A 27,256-nucleotide genomic window follows, 5' to 3' on the forward strand; every position below is an offset into this window, starting at 1 on the left:
GGCTTTGGAATAACTATTTTATATTATTCCATTTCTATCCACTGTCAGATTTTTACATTATTTTTCAGCAGTCACCCTTGATAGTATGCTTGTTAGAAATTTTCCAATCAACCTCATCTTTTTACTTTTTACTGTATTTTAAACATTGGAGAGCCTTAAAATCATTTACCTTCACCAGTCTCCTGCTGCCTTTTGTGCTGTTGTTATCATATTTTACTTCCACATAGGTTTTAGCCCCGGTGAGGTATATAATTATTGCTATTTTAAACTGCTTTGGTTAATCCACAAATTTGCTTTTGAAAGTGCTATGGACTCCTCTTGTGCTTCTGGGCTATCATCTCTCACTTGAACTCCTTTTCATTTATCTTGCAGGGCAGGTCTGCTGGCCTCTGTGTGAGAATACTTCTAGTTGAGGGGATTCCCATTGGAAGCTGTGCCGAGAGCTGAGGAGGAAGGGTGGGTGGGTGGTCACCCACCTGCGTGGGATCAAGTCATGCCCGAGGACATGAGCTGGGGCAGCGGCCAGTAGAGTCCACTGTTTCAGGAGGAGCAGGTGGAGCAGGAGGAGCGGGAGAAGCAGAGGGAGTGCGGAGGAAGCCAAGAGCAGAGAGCCTGCCGAGGCAGAGGGACACGCTGGCCCTTCGAGGTCCACGGTGGGCTCCGGAAGGTCCAGCAGCCGAAGGAAGGGAAGAGGACAGAAATCAGATGGCAAGGGTGAAGTAGGGGCCAACTACATTAACACTGAGGGATGCAGCAAAGGGGGCCCTTAAAGAAGCCAACAAGAGATGACGCCGGCTAGGGTGAGATCGCTCCTCTCTCTAAGGCAGGACTGAGCTGTGTCAGGGACAGGCAGGCCTCATCCAGGCCAGGGCAATCTCAGGGAAGCATGTCTGAGGCTGAAACCTCGCCAGGGCAAGGCGAGGAATGCAACCTCTCCCGGCACAAACTGCTCAGCTGGATAATAGCAACCAGTGCATTCTCCATGACACGGACCTGTCCAGGCAGCCCTGACCCTCCACCATTGCCAGTCCACTCTTTCCTAATCATATCCCAGAGCTCCTAAGTCACCTGTCAGAGGCTAAGCTGGGACACGTTCACTGCCCTGCAGAATCAACCCCTGGCCCGTCCCATGGGGCCTTCTCACTTTTCACTTACTACCCAGTTGTTTGGTAGGTGGCTGGCTTTTGTGAATATTTTCTAAGACAAGGGTGGATACTGGAGCTGACTCTTGTGCAAATTTTTTTTTGGAAAAAAAACTTATTTTATTTGAAAGGCAGAGTTGCAGAGAAGGGTGGGGGAGAGAGATCATCCATCTACTGGTTCACTCCCCAAATGGTTGCAACAGCCAGGGCTAGGCCAGGCCGAAGCCAGAAGCTTCTTCTCAGGTCTCCCACATGGCTGCAGGGGCCCAAGAACTTGGGCCATCCTCTGCTGCTTTCCCAGTCACATTAGAGGGAGCTGGATCAGAAGTGGAGCAGCCAGGACTTGAACTGGTGCCGATGTGGGATGCTGGTGCTGCAGGCCAAGGCGTTAACCCACCGAGCCACAGTGCCGGCCCCAGTGTACAAATGTTCTTGAGATAAAGATGGAAAATCATCAGGCACCGAGAACTTGGGCCACCGGTGAGTGCTTACTGCAGTGGTGGGAGGCAGGGTATTCAGCAAAGACAAGGGCAGACCTCAGAGCACAGGGAACGATGGGCCTGCAGATCCAGAAGTGAGTCTAAAACAGGAAGGGGGCAGGTGTTGTGGTGCAGGGAGTTAAGTTGCTGCTTGGGATGCTGGCATCCCATTTCAGAGCACTGGTTCGAGTCCTGGCTACTCTGCTTCCAATCCAACTCCCTGCTAATGCACTGGGGGATGGCAGTGCATGATGGCTCCTGGCTTCAGCCTGACCCAGCCCAGGCTGTTGCGGCCATTTGGGGATTTGGGGAGTGAACTAGCACATGGAAGATCCATCTTCTCTCCCTCTCTCCCTCCCTCTCTCTGTCTCTCCACACCTCAGAAGCTGGGTGATTGTTCACATTTGGTTCATGGGGATCATCTAAGCCCTCTCTGCACCACCTGTATCTTTCCAGGTTTGCTTCAGTTCCCCAGGACAGAGCTCCTGGCACTCACAGCAATCATACTTAGATTAATACTAGGGGGTAGGCCGGCGCCGTGGCTTAACAGGCTAATCCTCCGCCTTGCGGTGCCAGCACACCGGGTTCTAGTCCCGGTTGGGGCGCCAGATTCTATCCCTGTTGCCCCTCTTCCAGGCCAGCTCTCTGCTATGGCCTGGGAAGGCAGTGGAGGATGGCCCAAGTGCTTGGGCCCTGCACCTACATGGGAGACCAGGAGAAGCACCTGGCTCCTGGCTTCGGATCAGCGCGATGCACCGGCCACAGCGGCCACTGGAGGGTGAACCAGCGGCAAAAAGGAAGACCTTTCTCTCTCTCTCTCTCACTATGCACTCTGTCAAAATAATAATAATAATAATAATACTAGGGGGTAATTGAATTCTATACTGTGAAAACAGAGGAAGTAAAGAAAGTATACATTGAAAGAGATTCAGACATAGGTCTAGGGCCTAGGGTTAGAATGCCAGCCAGGATGCCCACATCCCACATAGAGTACCTGGTTTGACTCCTGGGTCTGGCCCCTGCTTCCTGCTAATGCAGGCCTCTGGTTCACTCCCTCAATACCTGTGACAGCCAAGGCTGGTCCAGGCCAAAGCCCGGAGTTAAGAACTCTATCTGGGTCTCTCATGTGGATGCAGGGGCCCAAGTGCTTGGGTAGTCTTCTGCTGCTCTCCCAGGCCATTAGTACAGAGTGGATTGGAAGTGGACTCAAAACAACCATGTCCATATGGGTTACTGTTGTCACAGGCTACCCACTGCAGCACACTAAATGCCCTGCCAAAATGACATTAAGAGCACACCCCCTGTGCTCTGGGCCACAGGATGCTGCACCTTCGGCCACCCCTCCGTTGAGGGGATGTCCCCTCGCCTCCCCATTAGGGTGTCCCTCGCAGGACGCAGGGTGCACACAGCCTGGCCTGCCCAGGTTCTACGGCTGGCTACACTCAGGGAACCACAATGGGGGTGGGGCGGGGGCGGGGCATTGTCACGGCCTTGCTGGCTCCTTCTGCCCCGCTCCTGGAATCTCCCCACGCTTGCTGACGCTCCGCTCCTGGGCCCACTGCACCATCCAGCCCACACGTGCGTGGTTTTCCACCATTTTCAGGCCCAGACTTGCGATGTCCAGACAGCACCTCTCTACCACGTGGTGCTCTCTAGGGGCAAGGATCAGAAACAACTTCTGGCTGCCGAAGGCTCTGGAAGGGTAAGGCTCAGAACAGAGAATGCCAAGCAGTGGGACAGTTCTGGGAAGCCGGGTAGCAGAACCATCAGACATGCTCTAACAGACACTGCTAGCGGGAGAAGTCAACTGTGACCCTGTGTGTCACTCTGCTCAAGGCTCCTGACCCCAGGAGACAGAGGCTGGCCAGCCTGGTGGAGCTGCAGCCCACCCCCACATCCCCAAGGCGGCTTCCAGTGGGACAGGCAGAGCAGGAAACTGTCATCAGACGCAAGGCGATTGTCAGCTGGGGGGAAACACTGACATCACTCAGCACTGAGCGAAGTCTGGAGATCACGGAAGCCAGGATGGGGAAGACTGAGTGCACCATGCAAAGGGTAACCTTGGGTCAGGCTCCAGCGGGCTGCACACAGCCCTCTTCTGAGCTGCCGAGCCCTGGAGCAGGCGGTGCTGACGGCAGCTGTGCAGCCAGAGTGAAGCTCAAGGGCTCCAGTCCGTTCAGGGCAGATCCCGCCTGGGAAAAGCTAGGACTCGCGGAGTGTGCGTGGGCCCTGGAGTGACCGCCACTCCAGATAACGCGGGACTGGCCTCTGTTTTAATCTCAATCCTAATAGACTTCCCCACCAGACCTGGTTCAGGCTACACTTGCTTGCCTCCTGGTGGCCATAACTGGTATCACAGTGCTCTCAACTTGAGAAAAAGTCTCTAACCTGCAGGTGAGACCCAACCGTAAGAGGGAACTTCCAAAATTGGTTGAAAATGGAACTAAAAGATGTTTATTTTGGTGCAAAAAATGTGAAGTCCAGTGCATACAAAAGAGCTCCAGAAAGCTCCTGGAAAATGTCTTGTCGCTGGCAGAGTCTTGAGGTGGAGCAGGGCTTCGTAGGATTCAGTTTCCACCGTCTTAATACCCTCAGTGGGGATCAGATTTCAGGACACGAACCCTAGTGGGCACACCAAGCCATGTGCAGACTGCGGCAGGCAGGCTGGCGGGCTTCCGTGAACGTGCTGCTGCTCCCAGGTCCCACCCCGGGTGCTGCTTCCTCAAGTGCCTCCGCTTCGCGAAGCTTCACTCCGAGGTGGGTGCCCTTCCCCGTATGCAGATTCTACCTCCGGAAAAACAGCGTTGAATCCCATTGTCCCATCAGTCCTATGCCTCCCAGCTTCCCGGACTGTGTCCATCTCCTGCCTCCCAAGCCCACCCCTCCCTGAGACCGGTCCCCCTCCAGGGTCTTCTCTTCCCCACCACCCCAGCCTTAATCTCTTTTCTCCCTCTCTCTCCCGATCTCACGTCTCCCTGGCAAACACCCTCCCTGTCTCCTCTTTGGCTCCCTCCTCGCTGGTTCCTCCAGCTCCCACCGCAAGGCCAGAAGATGGACAGCAGGGAGACTGCTCAGGAGGCATTGGGGGCGAAGGCAGAAGGGGAAGGGCTGAGACTGGTTTTACCATTTTGATCATTTTTGATCAAATGGGTCATGTTCGACTCTTTCATAGTCTTATCCCATCGCCTTGTGTTGCTTCATCACACAGCAAAGGAGGGGTGCTGTGCTTCAGGCCTGGCCTGACCCAGGGGCTCAAAGACACCTCAGGCCCGAGGGCCTCTCCATGCTCATCTGCTTTCCTCTGTGGGGGTCTCACTCACGCATGCTGTTCATGGCGATTAGCAGCCACTCAGCGCTTAGCCCCTGCCCTCCCAGCCTCACCGCCAGCAAAAGTAGGGTCCTCTTTCCAATGATTCCCTTATAACCACTATCTCATTTTATGTACATCTTGTATTTGCAAATTCTCCTACTTGCTAAAATGTATTTGTAACCCCAAAACCAAGACTCCTGCTGCTTTCTCAGCATTTGGGGTCCATTTTGGGGTGTACAAAAAGCAGTGTGAAACTTGAGTCACTCAGTACACACCTTCCCAGCTGAGGCCCAACAGGGCAGTACTCTGCCTTCCAGTCTCAGCGCGCAATGTAAGGAAGAGTCCTTTCCATGGCCTCTTGAGTGCCACGTTTTCCACATTTTTGTGGTTTTTTTTAAGTTTTCAAATTTTATTTTCATTTTATTTAAAAAGAAGAGAGATCTTCCATCCACTGATTCATTTCCCAAATACTCGCAACTGCCAGGGCTGGGACAGGCTGAAGCCAAGAGCCGGGAACTCAGTCTGGGTCTCCTATGTGGGTAACAGGGACCCAAGTACTTGAGCCCTCACCTGCTGTAACCAGGGTGGTACCCACCAGCAGGAAACAGAACTCAGAAGCAGAGTGAGACCCAACCCCAGGCACCCTGATGCATGCTGTGGGTGTCCTGAGCAGCATCCCTGTGTTTTGTTGGTGTCTCATTGCTTTAAATGGCCCCCAAGCACGGTGCAGAAAGGCTATCCAGGTTCCTAAAGAGGACAAGATGTGTCTTACGAAGGAAATGTGCATTAGGGAAGCTTCATTCAGGACAAGGACAGTGGTGTTGGCTACGAAGCCAATGTTGGTGAATCAACAGTATATTAGGGGCCGGCGCTGTGGCGCAGTGGGTTAACACCCTGGCCTGAAGCACCGGCATCCCATATGGGTGCCGGTTCTAGTCCCGGCTGCTCCTCTTCTGACACAGCTCTCTGCCATGGCCTGGGAAAGCAGTAGAAGATAGTCCAAGTCCTAGGGCCCCTGTGCCCATGTGGGAGATCCAGAAGGTGTTCCTGGCTCCTGGCTTCAGATTGCACAGCTCCGGCCATTGCGGCCAATTAGGGAGTGAACCAGCAGGTGAAAGACCTCTCTCTCTCTCTCTGCCTCTCCTCTCTCTGTGTAACTCTGACTTTCAAATAAATAAATAAATAAATCTTTAAAAAAAAAACCAGTATATTAAGTAAGATGTCTTTAAGCAGAAAGACAAATAGAACAATGTCATATATTGATCAGTTGGTGAAAACTGTTTGATAAGCTTGAAGGGATTGTTTTGAAAAGATTTATTTATTTGAAAGGCACAGCAATAGAGAGAAGGAGAGACAGAACTCTTCCATTCACTGGTTCACTTCCCAAATGGCCACAACAGCCAGGGCTGGGCCAGACTGAAGTCAGGAGGCAAGAATTCCTTCCTGGTCACTCATTTAGGCAGCAGGAGCCCAAGTGCTTGGGCCAGCATCCACTGCCTTCCCAGGAAGTTGGATCGGAAGCAGAGAAGTCAGGACTTGAACTGGCACTCTGGTATTGGATGAGAGCCTTGCAAGTGGAGGCTTGACCCACTGCACCACAACATTGGCCCCAGCTTGGAGGAAGTTAACCTACTATTTGTCCCAGGAGCAGTGTATCAGTATTCACTAAAGCAGTGTTTGTAGGGACTTTATGGAACTTAATACGGTGAATAACAAGAACTGCTCTACTAGAATTAAGTCTCATTAGCTTGGCTTTTTGCTATGAACCAACGGCTGCGGCTAGGAGGAGAATATGTTCTGATTGGCCAGGCCTGTGTCAGCTCCACTCTTGGATCTGTGGAGTGGTGATGACTCCATCCCAATGGCATGGACTGAATGAAGGAAGAGAGGTTCCTCAAAAGAAATTGAAAGACAGGCTATGCCGGTATTGTGGCATAGCTGGTAGAGCCACCACCTACAAAGCCAGCATCCCACATGGGCACCAGGCGGAGTCCTGGCTGCTCCACTTCTGATCTGTTAATGGCCTGGGAAAGGCAGTGGAAGATGGCCCAAATGTTTGGGTCCCTGCACCCATGTGGGAGACCCAGAGGAAGCTCAAGGCCACTCCTTGGCCTCTCTTTTGACTCATATCTTACTCTATGGATAAACAGTGATCTAAGTTAGGTGATGGGTATGAGTGAGGGTTCTGTTGGCAGCAATGGACAATGTCAGCCACCTTAAACAAAAATGTACTCAAAGGTCTTTGAGGGACTTGTAGAATTGACTCGAAAACTGGAAACCAGGCTTGGTAAACAAACAGGAACCGCAGCCAAGGCTTGCCCAAGAGCTGATTGGGACACAGGAGGTCATCACTGTGCCGGGACACTTCTGGACATGGACCCTGCTGTTGGAACCACCACTGGACTCTGATCCCTTGAATGGAATCTACCCTTTCTTCTCATCAGACATAAAGCTACATGTGTGGGGCCGGCACTGTGGCATAGCAGATAAACCTGCTGCCTGCCTCTCTTCCGATCCAGCTCTCTGCTATGGCCTGGGAAAACAGCGGAAGATGGCTCAAGTCCTTGGGCCCCTGCACCCACATGGGAGATCCGGAAGAGGCTCCCGGCTCCTGCTTTCAGACCAGCGCAGCTCCGGCCATTGCAGCCATTTGGGGAGTGAACCAGCAGACGGAAGATCTGTCTGTCTCTCTCTAACTCTGCCTTTCAAATAAATAAAATCTTTAAAAAAATTAAAAAGCTACAGGTGTGGCAGATGTTCTTCCCCAGCTCACGGAGCTCCATCAAAACCCGTGGCTGGCTGGCTGGCTGGTCTGCATTGCAGAGGCTAAAGGGTCTGATTTCCTGGACCCCCCGCAGCCGCAGTGACCGCCTGCTCCTCCTCAAGCAGGCACCCACAGGGCAGCCACGTGCTCTGCGGGTCACAGGCAGGGAGACGGGAAATTCTATAAAGCTTAGGGCTGCTGGCATCTGGCTCTGCGGGGGCGGCTGGGAATGAGGTTTCAGGTCTAAACTTTAGTTACATGGATTAGGCAGTGAGCCATGGCAAGAGAAACATATCACGTTTCCCCTGGAAAATCCTGGAGTGTGGGTTTTTCCTGCCTGTGGTTTTCCTGGCCGCTAAGGATTAGTAGTTTAACTCCCACGCTCCGTTCTCTGGCCCTCCTCAAAATTCACTGGTGAGCCACTTGGTGTTTATCAATGAACTTCTTTCTGCTTACATTAGCTGGAGTAGAGGCAGGTGTTAGTGCAGCAATTAAGTCACTGCTTGGGAAGCCTGCATCCCACAGAGGAGTGCCTGGTTCAAGTCCCAGCTCCTCTGTTTCAGATCCACCTGCCTGCTAATGTAGCATCAGGGGATGGTTCCAGTACTTGGATCCCTGCCACCCACTTGGGAGACTCAACTGGGCTCCAGGCTCCTGGCTTCAGCTTGGCCCAGTCCTAGTGGTTGTTGCAGGCATTTGGGGAATGAATTGATGGTTGGAAAATCTCTCCCTCTGTCTCTATGCCTTTCAAAGAACATTTTAAAAATCTTTTGAAAATATTTATTTTTTTATTTGAAAGGTAGAAAAACAGAGAGGGAGAAACAGAGAGAGAGAGAGATATGTCTCTCACTGGCTGGTTTACTCTGCAAATGGCTATAAGAGCCAGATCTGGGCCAGGCACTTATCTGGGTCTCCCACGGGTGACTGGGAACTGAGCACTTGGGTCATCACCTGCTGCTTTCCCTGGAGCATCAGCAGGAAGCTGGATCAGAAGCGGAGTAGCTGGGACTCAAACCAGCACTCTGATATAGGGTGCCAGCATCACAGGTCAGAGCTTACTCCACTGTACCACAACATCATCCCCTAAATCAGTATTTTTAGGCTCTAAAAGCTTAGCTAGAGTAGACGCTATGGACTACAATTAGTCTTGCCTAACAAAAGGTGATCTGACAATTACTAATAAATCATAACTACTACATATGGAAGAAGGAGAAAATGAGCCCTAATTCATTCTCTCCCTCCTCTCTCTCTCTCTCTTTTTCTGGATCCTCCCTGTCAACATTTAAGCCTGCTTAATTGATCCCATCTAAAATTCCCTTAGCCATATATTTGCCTCCACTCCATCCTCTCCTACTGATCTCAGATAAATTTGTTTAAATTTTTTTTTACTTTTAATTACTACATAGAAATTGCATATATACATATGTGAGGCCTGGGGTGACCTTTAGATACCAGTATATGGTGAGTCAGAATCAGATCAGGGTAATTAGGGTATCTGTCACATCAGACATTCATCATTTTTTGGTGCTGGTAATGTTCAAAATCTCCTCTGCTAGCTATTTTGAAACATTCAATTGATTGTTGTCAATCACAGTTATCCTACTTTGCCATAGAAGGATTTTTATGTGTGTGTTTTGATTTTCATATAAGTAAATCAAGCTTCATCCAGGTCTCCCACTGTAGCATAGAGGGCAAAGCTGCCGCCTGTAGTGCTGGCATCTCAAATGGGCGCCGGTTCAAGTCCCAGCTGCTCTACTTCCGATCCAGCACTCTGTTATGGCCTGGAAAAACAGCAGAAGATGGCCCAAGTCCTTGGACCCCTCCACCTGCATGGGAGACCTAGAAGAAGCTCCTAGCTCCTGGCTTCTGGCTTCAGATCAGTGCAGCTCCTCTTTCTATCTGCCTCTGCCTCTGTAACTTCGCCTTTCAAATAAAAAAAAAAAAATCTTTAAAGGCCGGCACCACGGCTCAATAGGCTAATCCTCCACCTGTGCCGCCGGCACCCCAGGTTCTAGACCCGGTCGGGGCACCGGATTCTGTCCCGGTTGCCCCTCTTCCAGGCCAGCTCTCTGCTATGGCCCGGAAGTGCAGAGGAGGATGGCCCAAGTGCTTGGGCTCTGCACCCGCATGGGAGACCAAGAGAAGCACCTGGCTTCTGGCTTCAGATCAGCATGGTGCGCTGGCCACAGTGGCCACTGGGGGGTGAACCAACAGAAAAGGAAGACCTTTCTCTCTGTCTCTCTCTCTCTCACTGTCCACTCTGCCTGTCAAAAAATAAAAATAATAAATAAATAAAAATAAAAATAAATAAATAAAATAAAAAATCTTTAGGCCGGCGCCGCGGCTCAATAGGCTAATCCTCTGCCTGCAGCGTGGCACACCAGGTTCTAGACCCAGTCGGGGTTCTGGATTCTGTCCCGGTTTCCCCTCTTCCAGGCCAGCTCTCTGCTGTGGCCCGGGAGTGCAGTGGAGGATGGCCCAAGTGCTTGGGTCCTGCACCCGCATGGGAGACCAGGAGAAGCACCTGTTTCTTGCGTTCGGATCAACGCGGTGCGCCGGCCGCAGTGTGCCGGCCACAGCGCACCGGCCGCGGCAGCCATTGGAAGGTGAACCAACGGCAAAGGAAGACCTTTCTCTCTGTCTCTCTCTCTCACTGTCCACTCTGCCTGTCAAAAAAAAAATCTTTAAAAAAAAAGTAAATCAAATTCAGAGGATGGGCTAAACATGATCTCTGTTCCTAATTCACAGGTGGAGAGAGAATTAGTGAACTAGGACTGAAGAAACAGAATGAAACACAGAAGCAAATAACGTGGGAAAAACAAAAGAGCCCGAGAAAGCCAGAAGACAGACAAGTGTGAAGCCTAACAGAGGTTCCCTCTGTGTCCCGGGAACACGGGAGCAAGGACATGGGAAGTGGCTGTTTTTGAAGAGATATTGGCTGAGGAGCTTCCAGAATCCATAAAAGACACAAAGTGTTAGATTTAATAAGTCTTATGTAGAATACGTGATCATGGAAGAAGGTTTGGGGTGGAAGAAGTTGTATGCTGATAAACTGGCCAGCAAGTGTGAGAGTCAAAGCCCAAGAGCTAACTGTACAAGTCACTAGCACAATAACGTTTTAGTTGGGAGAGCTGCAAAGAAAATGACTGTGTATATATGACTGTGTATATATGTGTATAACTTAAATAAAATTTAAAAAAAGAAAATAACTAGATAGAAATAAAAACAGACAATAGGGGCCAGGTATTGTAGGTTAAGCCTCTGCCTGCAGTGCTGGCATCCCTTATGGGCACCTGTTTGTGGCCTGGCTGCTCCACTTCCTATACAGCTCTTTGCTTGTGGCCTGGGAAAGCAGAGTGGAAGGAAAGCAGTGGAAGATGGCCCAAGTGCTTGGGAGACCTGGAAGAAGCTCCTGGCTCCTGGCTTTGGATTGGCATGGGGCTGGCCACAAGAGTATATAATTTAAACAAGTTTCTAAGTCTCTATCAAACATATCAGCCAAGGTTTCAGCCAATCACAGCCTGACAACTGCCAAAACACAAACACAAAAGGCCAGTGCTAAGCTATAACCAGTCAGGCAATGTTTTTGTTTCTATGAATACCACCTGCCCAAGTTCCTGGGTGGAGCTCCGTGACCCTTTACTGGTTCAGGGGCTGCCTTATTCGTTAGTAGTCTCCTTGCTCCAACTGAGATCTGCTAAATTTCATTTACCTAGTTTTTACTTTACCACATGTAAGACAGAAGGGAGGCCGACGCCAAGGCTCAATTGGCTAATCCTCCGCCTTGCGGAGCCGGCACACCGGGTTCTAGTCCCAGTTGGGGTGCCGGATTCTATCCCAGTTGCCCCTCTTCCAGGCCAGCTCTCTGCCATGGCCTGGGAGTGCAGAGGAGGATGGCCCAAGTGCTTGGGCCCTGCACCCGCATGGGAGACCAGGAGAAGCACCTGGCTCCTGGCTTCGGATCAGCATGCTGTGCGGGCTGCAGCACGGCGGCCACGGCGGCCATTGGAGGGTGAACCAACGGCAAAAAGGAAGACCTTTCTCTCTGTCTCTCTCTCTCTCACTATCCACTCTGTAAAAAAAAAAAAAAAAAAAAAAAAAAAAAGACAGAAGGGAGTGACTGAACTCCCTTAAGGATGCCAGTGTCTGTAATGTGTTGAACTCAGCCACTCCCAGTGAGGCTAGCACCCCTAGGGGCACTGGTTTGAGTCTCAGCTGCTCCACTTCCCATTCAGCTCCCTGCTAATGGCATGGAAAAGCAGTGGAAGATGTTGATGCGACATATACAACTAATGTGACTTCCAATCAAAGTCCCATTAAAAGTACAGTAAAGGGCCGGCACCGTGGCTTAACAGGCTAATCCTCCGCCTTGCGGCACCAGCACACCGGGTTCTAGTCCCGGTTGGGGCGCTGGATTCTGTCCCGGTTGCCCCTCTTCCAGGCCAGCTCTCTGCTATGGCCCGGGAAGTCAGTGGAGGATGGCCCAAGTGCTTGGGCCCTGCACCCGCATGGGAGACCAGGAGAAGCACCTGGCTCCTGGCTTTGGATCAGTGCGATGAGCCGGCCGCAGCAGCCATTGGAGGGTGAACCAATGGCAAAAAGGAAGACCTTTCTCTCTGTCTCTCTCTCTCTCACTATCCATTCTGCCTGTCCAAAAAACAAAAACAAAAACAAAAAAACCACTTGTATTTCCAGGAGAAGCACCTGGCTCCTGGCTTCGGACCAGCACGATGCGCCGGCCGCAGCAGCCATTGGAGGGTAAACCAACGGCAAAAAGGAAGACCTTTCTCTCTGTCTCTCTCACTATCCACTCTGCCTGTCAAAAAAAAAAAAGTACTTTTTTTAAAGATTTATTTATTATTTATTTGAAAGGTAGAGTTACAGAGAAGGAAAAGCAGAGAAAGAGAGAGAGATCTTCCATCCACTTGTTTATTCCCAAAATGGTCACAATGATCAGAGCTGGGCCAGACTGAAGCCAGCAGCCAGGAGCTTCTTCTGGGTCTCCCATGTGAGTGCAGGGCCGAAGCACTTGGGCCATCTTCCACTGCTTTCCCAGGTGCAGTAGCAGGGAGCTGGATCAGAAGTGGAACAGGTGGGACATGAACCTGTGCCCATAAGGGATGCTAGTGTCACAGGTGGCTTTACCCACTATGCCACAGCACCAGCCCCCAGATATTTTATTTTTTAATATTTGCTTTTTAAAGTAAAGGAGGGGAGAAGAATTTGGAAGAGGAGATGAAGCAGCAATGTTTTGGAAAATGATGAGCTACGGGCCAGAGAAGTGAAATTCGGAGTCGGCAGTGGGGCACTAACCACACTCTCACCATAGATCCTCAAAACACTCAGTGATTGGAAACTACAAGCACCTCTGGAATTGGAGATGGTGTGTGAGTGAAGTTTAAAGTAAAGAAGATTGGGCAAAAGCTGAGGAACAAATGACAAGTCCCTGCTGCCCCTCCTCCACTACAGCAGAGGGCTGGGAGGCTGTTCCTTTTTTTCTTTTTCTTTTTTTCTTCTTCTTTTTTTTTTTTTTACTTATCTATCTATTTATTTATTTACATGAAAGGAAGAGTTATGGGGAGAGGGGGGAGGAGGGAGGAGAGGGAGGAGAGAGGGAGAGAGAGAGTGTTAGGAAAAGAGTTGCAGATTGGTGCCTCTTCACACAGGGCACCATATGTTAGGAAAAGAGGCACCAAATAGAGAGGAGGCAGTGCACAAATTTACAGCCAGACATAATTTAATCAGATAAAGCAGATTCGTAGAGGTGCGTGACCAACTGCCCACATGCACGTTGATAGAACATGTGGCTAGGGAAAGGAGTGGGGCTAGAGGGTAGCAAACAGAGGTGAATTCCTGCAACTGGGCGGGGCCTGGGGAACCTGGCAAGGAATTCAAGGTGGGATATGAAGGCAATAGGGCATGAGACCCAACTGAGGTTCAAGGGCAAGGAACACATTCCAATGTTTATCTATCTTTGGGGCAATGAGAAAGAATGGCTGAGTCTTTGTTCTATCAGAGAGATAGAGATAGAGATAGAGATAGAGATAGAGATAGAGATAGAGAGAGAGAGAGAGAGGGCTTCCATCCACTGGTTTACTCCCTAAATGACTGCAATAGCTGGTGCTGGGCCAGGTTGAAACCAGGATCCTGGAGCTTCATCCATGTCTCCCACGTGGATTCAGGGGCCCAAGCACTTGAGTCATCTTCTGCTGTTTTCTCAGGTGCATTAGCAGGGAGCTGAACTGGAAGTGGAGCAGCCAGGACTCAAACTACCACCCACATGGGATGCTGGCATCACAGGTGGTGGCTTAACCTGCTTTGGCACAGGACCAGCCCCCAGGAGGTTATTCTTAAGAAGGAACAACAGGGCCAGCACCCCAGGTTCTAGTCCCGGTTGGGGTGCCGGTTCTGTCCTAGCTGTTCCTCTTCCAGTCCAGCTCTCTGCTGTGGCCCGGGAGGGCAGTGCAGGATGGCCCAAGTACTTGGGCCCTGCACCTGCGTGGGAGATCAGGAGGAGGCACCTGGCTCCTGGCTTCGGATCAGCGCAGCGCACTGGCTGTAGCAGCCATTTGGAGGGGTGAACCAAAGGAAGGAAGACTTTTCTCTCTCTCTCTCTCTCTCACTGTCTAACTCTGCCTGTCAAAAAAAAAAAAAAAAAGCAACAACAGAAGGTCTTTGCAGTCAAAAAGTCAAGAGGCCAGCCGAGTGGCACAAAGATTCCAGTGGGAGGTGGGGTTGTGTGACTGTGCACTTACCCATGCTGAAGTCTGATCCTCATCTACAACCAATCCCTTTCTTCCCCCTGGACTCACAGAGGTAAAACATACAATCTCCTAATCAGACGCTTAGAAGAGTCTTCTCTGGGAAATCTGAACAAAGTTGAAAGACCTAAAGATAGAAACGAATGACCAACCCAGGTCACCACAGTGAAGCTCATTTGACTTCACTGATTCAATATCTAATTCATTTTCTGTTCCCCTATACTTAATCACAACCAAATGACCATGGATTACTAGCATCAGAAAAATATCTATCATTGTATATAGAGATTATAACAAAGAAATGGAAAAAAAAAACATAAGAAACTATGCAGGAAAAAGGAAACTTAAGGAAAAAACACATCCTAACATTAGTATCATCAGAGAGATAAGAGAAGATACTGCATCCCTGAAACAAGAACAGGATACTAATAGAAAAAAGGCAGTGAGAGAACAAAAACTTATAGTAGAAATTAAAAGCTCTGGCCGGCTTAACAGGCTAATCCTCCACCTCGCGGCGCCGGCACACCGGGTTCTAGTCCTGGTTGGGGCGCCGGATTCTATCCCGGTTGCCCCTCTTCCAGGCCAGCTCTCTGCTATGGCCCGGGAAGGCAGTGGAGGATGGCCCAAGTGCTTGGGCCCTGCACCCGCATGGGAGACCAGGAGAAGCACCTGGCTCCTGCCTTCGGATCAGTGAGATGCGCCAGCCGCAGCGGCCATTGGAGGGTGAACCAACGGCAAAAAGGAAGACCTTTTTTTCTGTCTCTCTCTCTCTCACTATCCACTCTGCCTGTCAAAAAAAAAAAAAAAAAAGAAAGAAAAGAAAAAGAAAAAAGAAAGAAAGAAAGAAATTAAAAGCTCAAGACAGAGTTGAGCGGGCTGGTTATGTGGGTAGGGTAAGTCCCCACGCTGCGATGCCAACATCCCACCCTGGAGCACCAGTTCAAGAACCAGCTACTCTGCTTTGAACCAGCTCCTTGCTAATGCACCTGGGAAGGCAGCAGAAGATGGCGCAAGTGCTTGGGGCCCGGCACCCGTGTGGGAGACCTGGATGGAATTCCTGGTTTCAACCTGGCCCAGCCGCAGCCATTGTGATGGAATGAACCAGTGGATGGAAGGTCTCCTTCTCCCTCTGTCTCTCCAGCTTTCTGTGTATTTGAAAAGTCACTCTGCCTTTCAAATAAATAAAATAAATATTTTTTTTAAAAAAAGCTAAAGACTTTTTTTTTTAAAAAAAGATAGAGTTGAGGAAATCACCAGCATCAGAAACCAAAAATAAATAGAAACGGAAAATGAAAAACGGAACCATAAATGCAAAAATAGAAAAGGATAAAATTAGATAAACATCCCAGGAAACTCAAAATCCAAATAATCTGAAAAACAGCAGAAAAATAGGTGGGGAAATAATCAATTAAGTTGTTTAAGGAAATGCCCTGAAACTGAAGGATATAAGCTCATAGACTGACAGAGCTCACAGAATTTCCCAGCTGTGAAAAACAGAACCACTCCAAGCTACGTTATTGTCACATTTAAGAGCCTTGAAGACAGGGGTCACCCACAGTTTCCAAAGAAACAGCTTTCATAAAAAGAGGGATTAGAACGACTTCAGAATTCTCAAAAAATATATCTGTAGCAGAAGATCATAGCACGTTGAATTCACAATTCTATTTGTGACCTAGAATTCTGTAACCAAACTATCACTCCAGGATAAAGGTGGGATGGAACCTTTTCAGATATGAAAAGTCTACAGACGGTCACCTCCCACATCCTTCCTCAACAAGCTACCAGAAGTGTTCTGTACCAAAATGAGATTGTGACTTGGGGACGAGCGGATTGAGACTGGGGATGAGCGGGAGACACACGGACTAGGAGATCCAGCATGGAAGGGAAGCAAAGGACGTGTTCAGAAAGGTGACAGGAGACCCTGAGGGGACAGATGTGTGTCAGGTACGGAGAACAGCACACTCAGGAAGGCGCAGTCAGGGTTGTCACCCCTACACCCCTGCTGCAGAAGCTGCCTCCCCAAAAGAAGGAAGTCAACCAAGGAGGAGGACCCAGGGCAGGAGCAAAGCACAGGATCTCCAAGGAAACAACAAAGGAAGTCCCGGAAGAGAGCTGTGTGCAGGTCTGGAGGGTGCCCGGCCGGGATGGAGGAGCCCGGCTGCCTTCAGGAGGGAAGAGAGCTGTGTGCAGGTCTGGAGGGTGCCCGGCCGGGATGGAGGAGCCCGGCTGCCTTCAGGAGGGAGGAGAACCAAGTCTTCCGGGCAATGATGTGGAAGTGACAGATCACCTGGCATTAATATGAATGACCTTTGGAAGATTGTACCAAGAGGCCTGTAGATGGTGTGAGAAGGATTAGTAATATGTACAAAGAAAACCACGCTAATAAAAACACAAAGCAATAATTACCTTTAGAAAAAAACCAAAATTAAGAGAAGAATTATAATTACTACAAACCACAACAACCAACTATGAAGATTTGTGTAAGCATTCTAATGTAAACACTGAATCTTGATTTCACATAATCGTATTTGGTTTAAGAGCTAACTCTTTCCAGTATAGTTATTTTCTATTTAAATCATAAGGTAAGAAAAATATAATGGCAATGTCCAAAGTTGATGAATAAAATGAGTGTATGGCTCTCTGCTATGTTCTGGAGAAGCAGTGGAAGATGGCCCAAGTGCTTGGGCCCCTGCACCTGTGTGAGAGACCCAGAGGAAGCTCCTGGCTCCTGGTTTTGGATCGGCTCAGCTCCGGCCATTGTGGCGAATTGGGGAGTAAACCAACAGATGGAAGACCTTCCCCTCTCTCTCACTTTCTCTCTCTCTCTCTCTCCCTCTCTTTCTCTCTGTCTGTAACTCTACCTCTCAAATAAATAAATAAAATCTTAAAAGCAAAAAAAAAAAAATTATGTGGAGACCAAATGCATCAGGTAGGGTATGATATTGTGTTTTAAAAATTAAGAAAAAAATCCAGTTGTGTGCGATTGATAAGTGACAAGCCTAAAAAATAAATAAAAAATAAAGACAGAGTACAAAATTGGACTTTGTCACTCTGCCTTTCAAATAAATAAATCTTTAAAAAGACAGAAATCTCACTCTGTGAGAACCAGGGCCAGGTGTGTTCCCACAGCCCAGAACTGTGCCTGACACATAGCTGGTGCTCAGTAGATTCTCCTCGAGTGAATGAAACTGAATTAATGATTCATTTTCTCTGCATGCGATGTGGCTAGATTCCCACTCCCTGGGAAAGCCCAGGAACTGAACACCACCAGGAAGGCGCCTGTCATCAAAGGAAGCAGGGCACCGAAGCACCCCCGCACCTGCCTCTCAGGATGGGCTGAGCCAGCGAGGACCCAAGGAAGCAGGCGCTAGTTCTGGGCCTTGCGCCGTTGGGAAGCAAGGGCACCCTGAGGCCCGGGTGTGCTGAGCTAGAGCCGTCGCTGGTAAGGAAGCCGCAGCCGGGATATATGGGAGAGAACAGGTCAGTTTGAACACAGTGTCTTACCTGCTGCAGGTGTTCTGTGACTTTCTGTGAAATTCTGTCATGTGCAGCAAGAAATGCAGCAGCCCCACCGTTCGTGGTCAGCCACGGGAGAGGGGAGATGGGGAGGCTCTCACAGGTGGTACGCACAGAGGGCCAGGGAGTGGCGTGTGTGAGTGACACTGGGATGGGAAGTGCTATGGTTTGAGTGACTCTGCCAAGACTGTTCCTGAAATGTAGTTCCCACTGTGAAGTAGTCCAATGCTGGAAACTCAGTCTGGGCGCAATATTTGGAGGTGACACCTTCGGGAGGTGACTATGATAAAAATAAGGCCATTAGGGTAGGGACCGAATCCAACAGGGCCCTGGCTTCATAAGACAAGAGGGGCGGGCATTGTGGCGTAGCAGATAAAGCGATACTGGCTGGCATCCCATATAGGCGCCAGTTCAAGTCTCGGCTGCTCCACTTCTGATCCAGCTCCCTGCTAATGGCCTGGGAAAAGCAGCAGAAGATGGCCCAGGTGCTTAGGCCCCTGTCACACATGTGGAAGACCAGGAAGAAGCTCCTGGCTCCTGGCTTCCATCTGGCCCAGTGCTGGCCATGGCCATCCAGGGAGTGAACCAGAGAATGGAAGACCTTTCTCTCTCTCTCTCTCTCTCTCTCTTTCTCTTACTCTGCCTTTCAAACAAATCAAATAAATATATCTTTAAAGAAAAAGAAATCTCTCCCTGACTCTCCTTTCAAATAAATATTTTAAAAAGGAACGTGAGATGAGGCAACGTTTATTCTTTGTAAATTACTCAATCTGTAGTATTCAGCTGTAGCAACAGAAACACTGAGACAGAAAGGGAAACTGAGGCATCTTAGGGAGGAAGAACTTGAATGATAGCAAGTAACACAGGCGCTGTGATGTCATGGAAAGAACCCTGGATTTGGAATTGGATGATCTTGAGATTAATCATAACTCTGCCATTTACTGGCTGTGTGACATACATAACTGCCACAGCTCTCTGGGCCACAGTCTTGCTATCTGTAAAATGGGAAGTTTCAAGGATGTAATTAAGCTCCTCAACTGCTGTTACCATGAAGCATCTGTGGAGACCAAAGGTATTTTAATGGAGACTTGACCTCCATAAAGTGATGTTTCAGAGGAAAAACAAAACCCTGTGTATTCGCCATCAATCACCACCCCATTCTAGGCCAGGAAACCAAGGTGGGGGAGCAGGTGTTAACTCCAGTGGGTAAGAGGCCCGCAGCCCATGTTGGAATGCCTGGGTTCGATACTGGCCTCGGGATGCAGACTCCAGCTTGCTGTTACTGCAAACCCTGGAAGGCAGCAGTGACAGCTCAGGTCATTTAGGAGGGAACCAGCAGGTTAGAAGCTCAGCTTCTCTCTGATCATCATCTCTGATGATGCCTGCATTGCAGGAGGCGTCCAGCAGGGGGTGTGCTCCAGGCCAGGGATTGCGGGGCCTCAGCCCCGCTGGGCCTGACTGCAGCATTCCCGGCAGTACAACAGCTGATTTGCATGTTATGCAAGCAGGACCATGTTCTTCCAGGAGCCCATTCTTCTGGCCGCTCGCCATCATCTGGGCCACTCACTCCAACGGGCCTTAACCTTGACTCTTTCCTCTCAATGGGTGTGGGCGCAGCCTTGCAGAATTTCCGAGGAGGGTAGAAAGGGTGCTGAACTGGCAGTTGAAGGATTAGGTGCAAGTCCCAGCATGGCCATGTATGAGGGTGAGGCCTTGGGCCAACTGTTTCCCTTCTCTGAGGGCTGCGTTTGCCCCAGTGTTCATGACAATATCAATGTGCGGCAATTAGGTGAGAGTTTAATGTAGGAATGAGTGTGCACACCCTTCACGGGGCTTTGCCGGCAGTGGGGACTCTGCCGTGTCGACTGAATAACGAACGTGAAGTTAACAGAGCAAGAGCACCGAATGCTAGCCCAGGGAGTGCCAGATGAGCGTGACCTCCAGAGATCTATTCCAGGCCGCAGTTTCTCTGCAAGAAAGGAGGGAGCCGCCGTGGGTAAGCTCTAGCCTCTTTTTCAGCTCTGCTACTCGAGAACTCTGGGATGGCGGCCCGCAGGTGGCTTCCTCTGCTCCCCTGAGGGCACACTGATGGCGTGTTAAGAGGAAGAGACACCTGGAGACAGGCCCTGGAGACCTGTATGCTTTGCAAATTAAATGGTAAGGGGTTGAGGCAGGAGTTTGGTATAGTGGTTAAGATGCCCATATACCATCTATGAAATACAATAAATCTCTTTATAGTAAGTTTAAAAAAAAAAGGATGCCACATACCAGATCGGAGTGCCTGAGTTCCAGTCTCCCCTCTGCTTCTGATCCAGCTTCCTGCTAACGCATATCCTGGGAGGCAGCCGGTGATGGCTCAAGTGCTTGAGTTCCAATCACCCATGGGCAGACCAGGATGGAGTTCCAGCTTCTTCACTTTGGCCTGGCCTAGCCCTGGCTGTGGTGGACATTTGGGGGAGTGAATCAGTGGATGAAAGATCTGTGTGTGTGTGTGTGTGTGTACATGTATATGTGTCTGCCTATCTGTCTCTGTCACTCTGGCTTTCGAATTAATAGAAACAAAATATAAACACTACAGGGTAAGGGGCTCTGCACGGACATCTTACTGAGGGACATAGGCGGGTCTATTGTGTATGAGGTGCAGGGATGGAGTACCGGGTCCACCTGTCAGTCAGCACCATCATTCAGATCCCTGTTCTGGGAAGAGTGCTGGGCTCTGGTGCACACTGAGCCACCCACCCGAGGAGGTGAATGGGAACCAGCTCTGCAACCCAGGCTTTCAGTCTAGTCACGGGACACGCCAGGGACACACGTGACCAGCAAAAAGGCAGTTTGTGCCAGAATCAGGGCAGCCGGTATATCCTAAAGAGGTTCTGGGCACAGGGTAGTCAAGGGGGGCTCAAGGTCCGGCCAGGGTGCAGGTGTGATCCGCTCCTGAGGGATGCAGCAAATTTTTGTGGAGTGGAAAGAGGTGGGCAACATATTCCAGGAGTCAAGGCGCTGTTCAGCGTGCCCGAGGGAGGAGCACGCACACCTGCACAAGTGAAGGCTGGCGAGGAAGGAGGAGGGGGCAGGTCTCTGCTCCAGCACCTACCGGCGAGTGCCCAGTGCTCTCCACTTATCCTCTCACAGCAACTGCCCATCTCCCAGGTGTTGTTCTCATGCCCATTTTACAGATGTGGTGAATGAGGCTCAGAAAGCCCAAGAGCAGGTGGCGTAACTGGAAAGGAAGAGACCAGGATTAGAAGAGGGTTACGGGGCCAGCACCGTGGCGTAGCGTGTAAAGCCGCTGCTTGTGGTGCCGGCAGCCCAACTGCTTCGAGTCCTGACTGTTCCACTTCTGATCCAGTTCCCTGCTAATGTGCCCTGGGAGGGCAGTGGAGGATGACCCAAGTGCTTGGGACCCTGTACCCATGTGGGAGCCACATGAGACCTGGAGGAAGCTCCTGGCTCCTAGCTTTGGATCACCTCAGCTGCAGCCATTGCAGCCACTGGGGAATGAACCAGTGTATGGATCTCTCTTCTCTCCTTCTCTCTGTAATTCTGCCTTTCAAATAAATAATCTTTAAAAAAAAAAAAAAAAGACATGCTCTTTGAATTGAAAAGTTGCTAGATCTTACAACAACAACAACAACAAAAAGAAGGGGGACACAGAACTGCAGGTCCCTCTCCCTGCCTTGTCCACACAGAAGCTGCTCCTAACCACGCAGGACAGAGGGTTCTTTGGCAGCATGGAAGGATGTATTGCCCTCCCGGGAAGGGCCAGGACAGCCTCGCTCCTCTTCTGGGCAGAGTGTCAGCTGCTCTCCTAACCTGAGACAGCCACGATCCCACCACACCACTCTGCCCAGCTGCGTTAGCCTCGCCACACCCCGCTGCAGGACAACTTTATTAAATCCTGTCGGGGGGAGGAGGTTTCACAAAAGCCCCTGCTCTTCACGACCCAGACCTTCAAGGCCAGGACACAGGGCAGGAAGGACACTTTATCACCGCACGGTCTCCCCCAGCCAGAGTCCACAGCTGATGAGTCCTTAGGCGAACAAAGCGAACTCCCGGAGAGCGTTGGTTTCTTAATTCTGAGGCTCAAAGGGGCCCTGGAGAAGGACTGCACCCACCCAGCGCAGGCCACTGGGAGAGAGCCATTGCTCTGTTTCTCCAGAGTCGGGGTTCTGGTTCTCCCAACCATCAGGCAGGGAAGTTTCTAGGCTTCCCTTCTGACCATATTTCCAGTGCCTTCTCAGCTGTACGAGATTGTCTTGTCTACGTTCATGCAGGTAATAAGATCACAAAACCAAGCTTAAAAGCAACATCTGTTGGACTCCAAAACTCAGCTTTGCCTCTCTGCGAATGAATGAATGAATGAATGAGCATATGGGTAGAGTGGATGGGCTCAGGCGCAGGCACTCCAAGAGTGGAAGGCAGCATTAATTTTGCTGCCTCCTCCGACCTCTACAGCCTCCTCATGTGGAGATACGTGAAATCAGGTTTCAAATAAATATCAAAGGAAGTTTATTTTCAAGATTTATTTGTTTAGTTTATTTAAAAAGTCAGAGTTACAGAGACAGAGGGATCTTCCATCTGCTGTAATAGCCAGGCCTTTATCTGCTACGCCACAACGCCAGCTCCCTAGTCTTTTTTTTTTTTTTTTTTTTTTTTTTTCTGACAGGCAGAGTGGATAGTGAGAGAGAGAGACAGAGAGAAAGGTCTTCCTTTTTGCCGTTGGTTCACCCTCCAGTGGCTGCCGCGGCCGGCACATCACACTGATCCGAAGCCAGGAGCCAGGTGCTTCTCCTGATCTCCCATGCGGGTGCAGGGCCCAAGGACTTGGGCCATCCTCCACTGCCTTCCCGGGCCATAGCAGAGAGCTGGCCTGGAAGAGGGGCAACCGGAATAGAATCTGGCGCCCCAACCGGGACTAGAACCCTGTGTGCTGGCGCCGCAAGGCGGAGGATTAGCCTGTTGAGCCATGGCGCCGGCCCCTAGTCATGTTCTATCATGGTTTTAAGAAAGATCTGGACATGGGCCCTTCAAAGAGGGCCTGGGCTTGCCATGTGGTGAAGCAGGGAGGTGGCTTTTGCAGTGATGAGTGAACGTCAGGTCCCTGTAGGATCAGAATGCCCCTCAGATGGCCGCCCAGCCCCAGCAGCTGTAGCAGAGCGGTGGGTCTGGTTCTGGGAAGGCTGCTGCCTGTCTCATTTCTGTCTTGATGGTGGCAGAGACTCACTCCCTTCTTTGCCTCGTTGTCTCAGCAGTGGCCCCCATGTGTCCTACCTGAAACTCTCAGGACCAGCTCCAGAACATGCTGGAAGGAGGGCTTGGCTCTCTGGAATGAACCTTACAAATCACCCGTCTACCATCCATCCCCTTCCATTCTTTCACACCTATTTGTTAGGCAACAGCTCTGCCCCAGGTCCGTGCAGCTGGTCCCTGCCCTGCCGGATCTTATGCACACGGGTGGTTTATCAGGAGAAGGGGCCGCTGGCCAGGGGTCTCCTGGCCCCTGAGCAGGGCACCTGACACGGTCCAGATGTGATGAGAGTTCACAGAGAAACTCCAGTCTTAGGTGAGACTCAGAAGATACACAAGGTGCTGCTGCTGTGGGCCGGGTGCCGATCTGCCGAGACCAAAGCAGTGGGGCGTGGACAGTGAGGTCCAGCGGGATGGAAGGATCTTGGATTTGATCGACGGCGCTTGGCGGGAAGACAAGCTGCCTTGCGAGGATGTCGCGATACCACTGAATGGGCTGCCTGAACCTGAGCAAGACAGCGGTGGCACCACAGAGTCTGCCAAAGAACAAGAAAGAAGTGGACAGACCTAGCCCTATCGTACTTGCACGAGAACGTGCCCCCGTCGGAAACTGACGCTAGGCTCCCTCTCATGACGGCTTTTTTAAGAATACACACGTACAAAACATTTTCTCTCAGTCTCCTGAGTCAGATGGGTGGGGAATCAGCACTCCAAGTCGCACAGCCGCCTGGCGTGTGGAGCCAAGCGCTCAGCACACAAGACACCGGAGTGTCTCGGGAACACAGACGGTCTGGCTCCTTACCCCTGGAACTAGCCCGTGGCTGAACATGATTGCACCAACATTCACCTTTCTCTCTGGTTTTGCTTCACTGTCAAAGCGTGACGCGTCCCACCCACTTACACGTTTTCTGTGATGCCGGTGATGGAAAAAAGGAGGAAGCCAGGCGTCAGGACAGCTCCGAACTTCTGGCTCCCCACTTGGAGAAGCGCTCTGAGGGCATTTGGCCTACAGCTGTTAGGGCTACACAGATCTCTCATGCCCTGGTTACTGAGACTCTAAAGCTCCCCTGTGTTATTTTCAGATTTTGGATTAATTTACAGATTTAAAAAGCGTCTATCTTCTCCTACAGCTTCCTTTGGTGTTGCCGGGAAGAACTTTCAGCTAGGTGGACCACGAATAGTATCAACTAATAATGGCATTTCCTCATTTCCTCAAAGCGGCTTTCACATGTAACCAGAGCACCATGGAGTCAGTATTTAGTTAAATGTTTGTTTCACTAAACACTTTGCAAAACACATTCATCACATCTCGAAGGTGATTTCAAGGTGTCAGTCAGAAACACGCACCAACTATCCTGGAACCCTAATAGCCAGGCGGTCTCTTCCCCTTGGGTCTGTGGTCCTAACTAGAAATCATCCATCTTCAGAATATAGATCCCAGGCAACCAGTCCCTTCTGGAGCCAAAGAAAGAGTAGAAAAGAGAATTATGATGTTTAAGGAAAAAATTGTATTGCAAGAGAAAAGAGTTTTCCAGAAAAGTCAGGTACCTAGAAAATCTGATCTTTCACATTCTCATCAAATGAGGACTTCACTGTAAAAGAAGAAGATAAGCGAGACTTAACCAGCGGAGTGGGGAGGAGGCAGCAGGCAAGCTTCCTCCAGGAGAAGCAGGTGCGTGGTCACTCCCCGGAGGTCTTAGAAATGCCGGGCCCACCTAAGCATCTGAGAACAGCTGAGTTGGGCCAGTGCTGTGGCTCAATAGGCTAATCCTCCACCTGTGGCTTTGGCACCCCGGGTTCTAGTCCCGGTCGAGGCGCCGGATTCTGTCCCGGTTGCCCCTCTTCCAGGCCAGCTCTCTGCTGTGGCCCAGGAGCGCAGTGCAGGATGGCCCAAGTCCTTGGGCCCTGCACCCCATGGGAGACCAGGAGAAGCACCTGGCTCCTGCCTTTGGATCAGCGCGGTGCGCTGGCCACACCGCGCTGGCCACACCGCGCCAGCCACACCAGCCATTGGAGGGTGAACCAACGGCAAAGGAAGACCTTTCTCTCTGTCTCTCTCACTGTCCACTCTACCTGTCAAAAAAAAAAAAAAAAAAAAAGAGAGAGAGAGAGAGAACAGCTGAGTTGAACAAAGGAAGGGACATTTCCATATCTTCTGAGTACCTTGCCAGGCAGGGAACCTGTGTAAGACAAAGTGTGTGAGCCCAGTTGGAGAGGCAGCAGGAGATGGGGAGAGCAGTCAGGGCTCCTGGGGTCAGATCCTGGGTCCAGGATTCTCAGAGCTGGAAGGGGGCACCAGCTCTCCTGCTCCACCACTCCTGGCTGTCTTGCAGCCAGCCAGCTACCAGAGGGAGGAAAGAGCCCCATGTGCTGCCCGGGTCCTGCGCTCCTGGGGTCTTTGGTGTCCTTGAGAACACTTCGGCTTTCTTCTGCAAGCTGGGTTGACGCCTGTCCCCTCACCGCCCACCCCCCCATCCTCTCTCTCCTTGACTCCAGGGTTCTGGTCTTCATCAATCTCTACCGGTGCTCCCAGTGCATCCAGACATCCCTGCCTTTCCAGGACCACTCAGGATATGCTCCGTCCCAGGCTGCCTTGGGAGCCCCACAGGTTCACCTTTGTGCCACAGGCCTGGCTGTATCTCCGCTCCAGCTTATCAGCCACCCTGTGCAGGAGGTTCAACAGGCAAAGTACAAGGTAGATATTTCCCAGGAGAAGTTCCTCCCTGAGATAGCACAGGCTGTCCCAAGAAAGGGACCGACAAGGACTGCCACGCTTCTGCCATGAGTTATTCCCAGTCCTCTAGGGGACTATAAAATGAAGCACAACTATTTACTTTTTTTTTTTAATTTGACAGATAGAGTTAGATAGTGAGAAAGAGAGAGAAAGAGAAAGGTCTTCCTTCTGTTGGTTCACTCTCCAGATGGCCGCAATGGCCGGCGCAATGTGCCGATCTGAAGCCAGGAGCCAGGTGCTTCCTCCAGGTCTCCCATGCGGGTGCAGGGGCCCAAGCACTTGGGCCATCCTCCACTGCCTTCCCGGGCACAGCAGAGAGCTGGACTGGAAGAGGAGCAACCGGGACTAGAACCCGGCACCCATATGGGATGCCAGCGCCACAGGTGGAGGATTAACCAAGTGAGCCATGGCGCTGGCCCCCACAACTATTTACAACATGAATTGAAGGAGAATTAAACAGACATGGCAGAATGGGCCACGGGCCGGGACTGCAGGGCAAGGGGTAGGTTCTTGCAAAGAGGGTGAGAGCTGAGGGCTTTCCACTGGCCTTGGGACCCTGGCTGTGAGATGAGTTCATCACTGGGGATGCAGTAGTCCCCCAGCACTGGGCCTACAAAGAAAATCAGCAAAGTTCCCAAAGCTGATGAGGGTAAAGTTGCAGCCACCTAACTTGGGAACAATGAGCTATGCCCCAGCTCTGCCAAAGGAGCCCAGAGCATGGAGGGCTCAACCAAAGGCACAGGCAGTCTGGAAGTGAATCTGGGACTCTCTCACTTCCTCACTTGTGACCCTGGACAAGGAAGTTCCCCACTGTGAGCCTACACCCAGGGCTTGGTGTACAGGGTAAGGGAGAGTGGGGTGCCGACTTTACACACGGTGGCTGTTATTCCTGGGAGTGAGGCCCAGCCTGGCTCCTCCTGCAGCTCAGCCAGAGCCCCAGGCCCCGGGAGAGGCTCCTTCAAGTGAGACAGAATCGGGGTATTGTCCTGGGCGTCTGAAACCCTTTGTCTACCTAGTGCTTCCTGGCTCTGCTCACCTTGCCCTGAGCAAGGCAGCAGGTTGGCTGGAGGGGATTGGGAGTGGCCATTCTGTCCTGGGTTTCAAGAGCTTCCCATCCAGCCTGGCACCAGGAGCTCCAGAGTCCGCCCACGCCCCTAGGAGCACCAAGAAGAGAGCACTGGGGGGAGGGTCTCTCTCACACAGACCCCCCTGGTTCCAGGAGTGTCTCAGGGGCACAACAGCCCAGGTCCTGCTATCGTACACCTTGGAAATGTGGTTATTAGACCTCAGTCGTGCCATCCAC

General features: G+C 50.8%; 1 protein-coding gene and 1 pseudogene across 1 annotated transcript in view; one reads left to right on the forward strand and one right to left on the reverse strand.

Annotated features, from left to right (window-relative positions):
• SLC46A1 (solute carrier family 46 member 1) overlaps window positions 1–27,256 on the reverse strand; it is a 50,361-nt gene that overhangs the window by 14,215 nt on the left and 8,890 nt on the right. Inside the window, exons 2-3 of the mRNA XM_062175652.1 lie at window positions 21,067–21,192; window positions 20,241–20,409 (exon numbers count right to left, since the gene is read on the reverse strand). The gene's annotated coding sequence lies outside the window, so the exon portion shown is untranslated. The remainder of the gene's footprint in view (window positions 1–20,240; window positions 20,410–21,066; window positions 21,193–27,256) is intronic.
• LOC133746852 (anaphase-promoting complex subunit 13-like) lies at window positions 1,697–26,999 on the forward strand (annotated as a pseudogene).

Source organism: Lepus europaeus, chromosome 18, assembly GCF_033115175.1.
Source record: "Lepus europaeus isolate LE1 chromosome 18, mLepTim1.pri, whole genome shotgun sequence".
Lineage (NCBI taxonomy): Eukaryota > Metazoa > Chordata > Mammalia > Lagomorpha > Leporidae > Lepus > Lepus europaeus.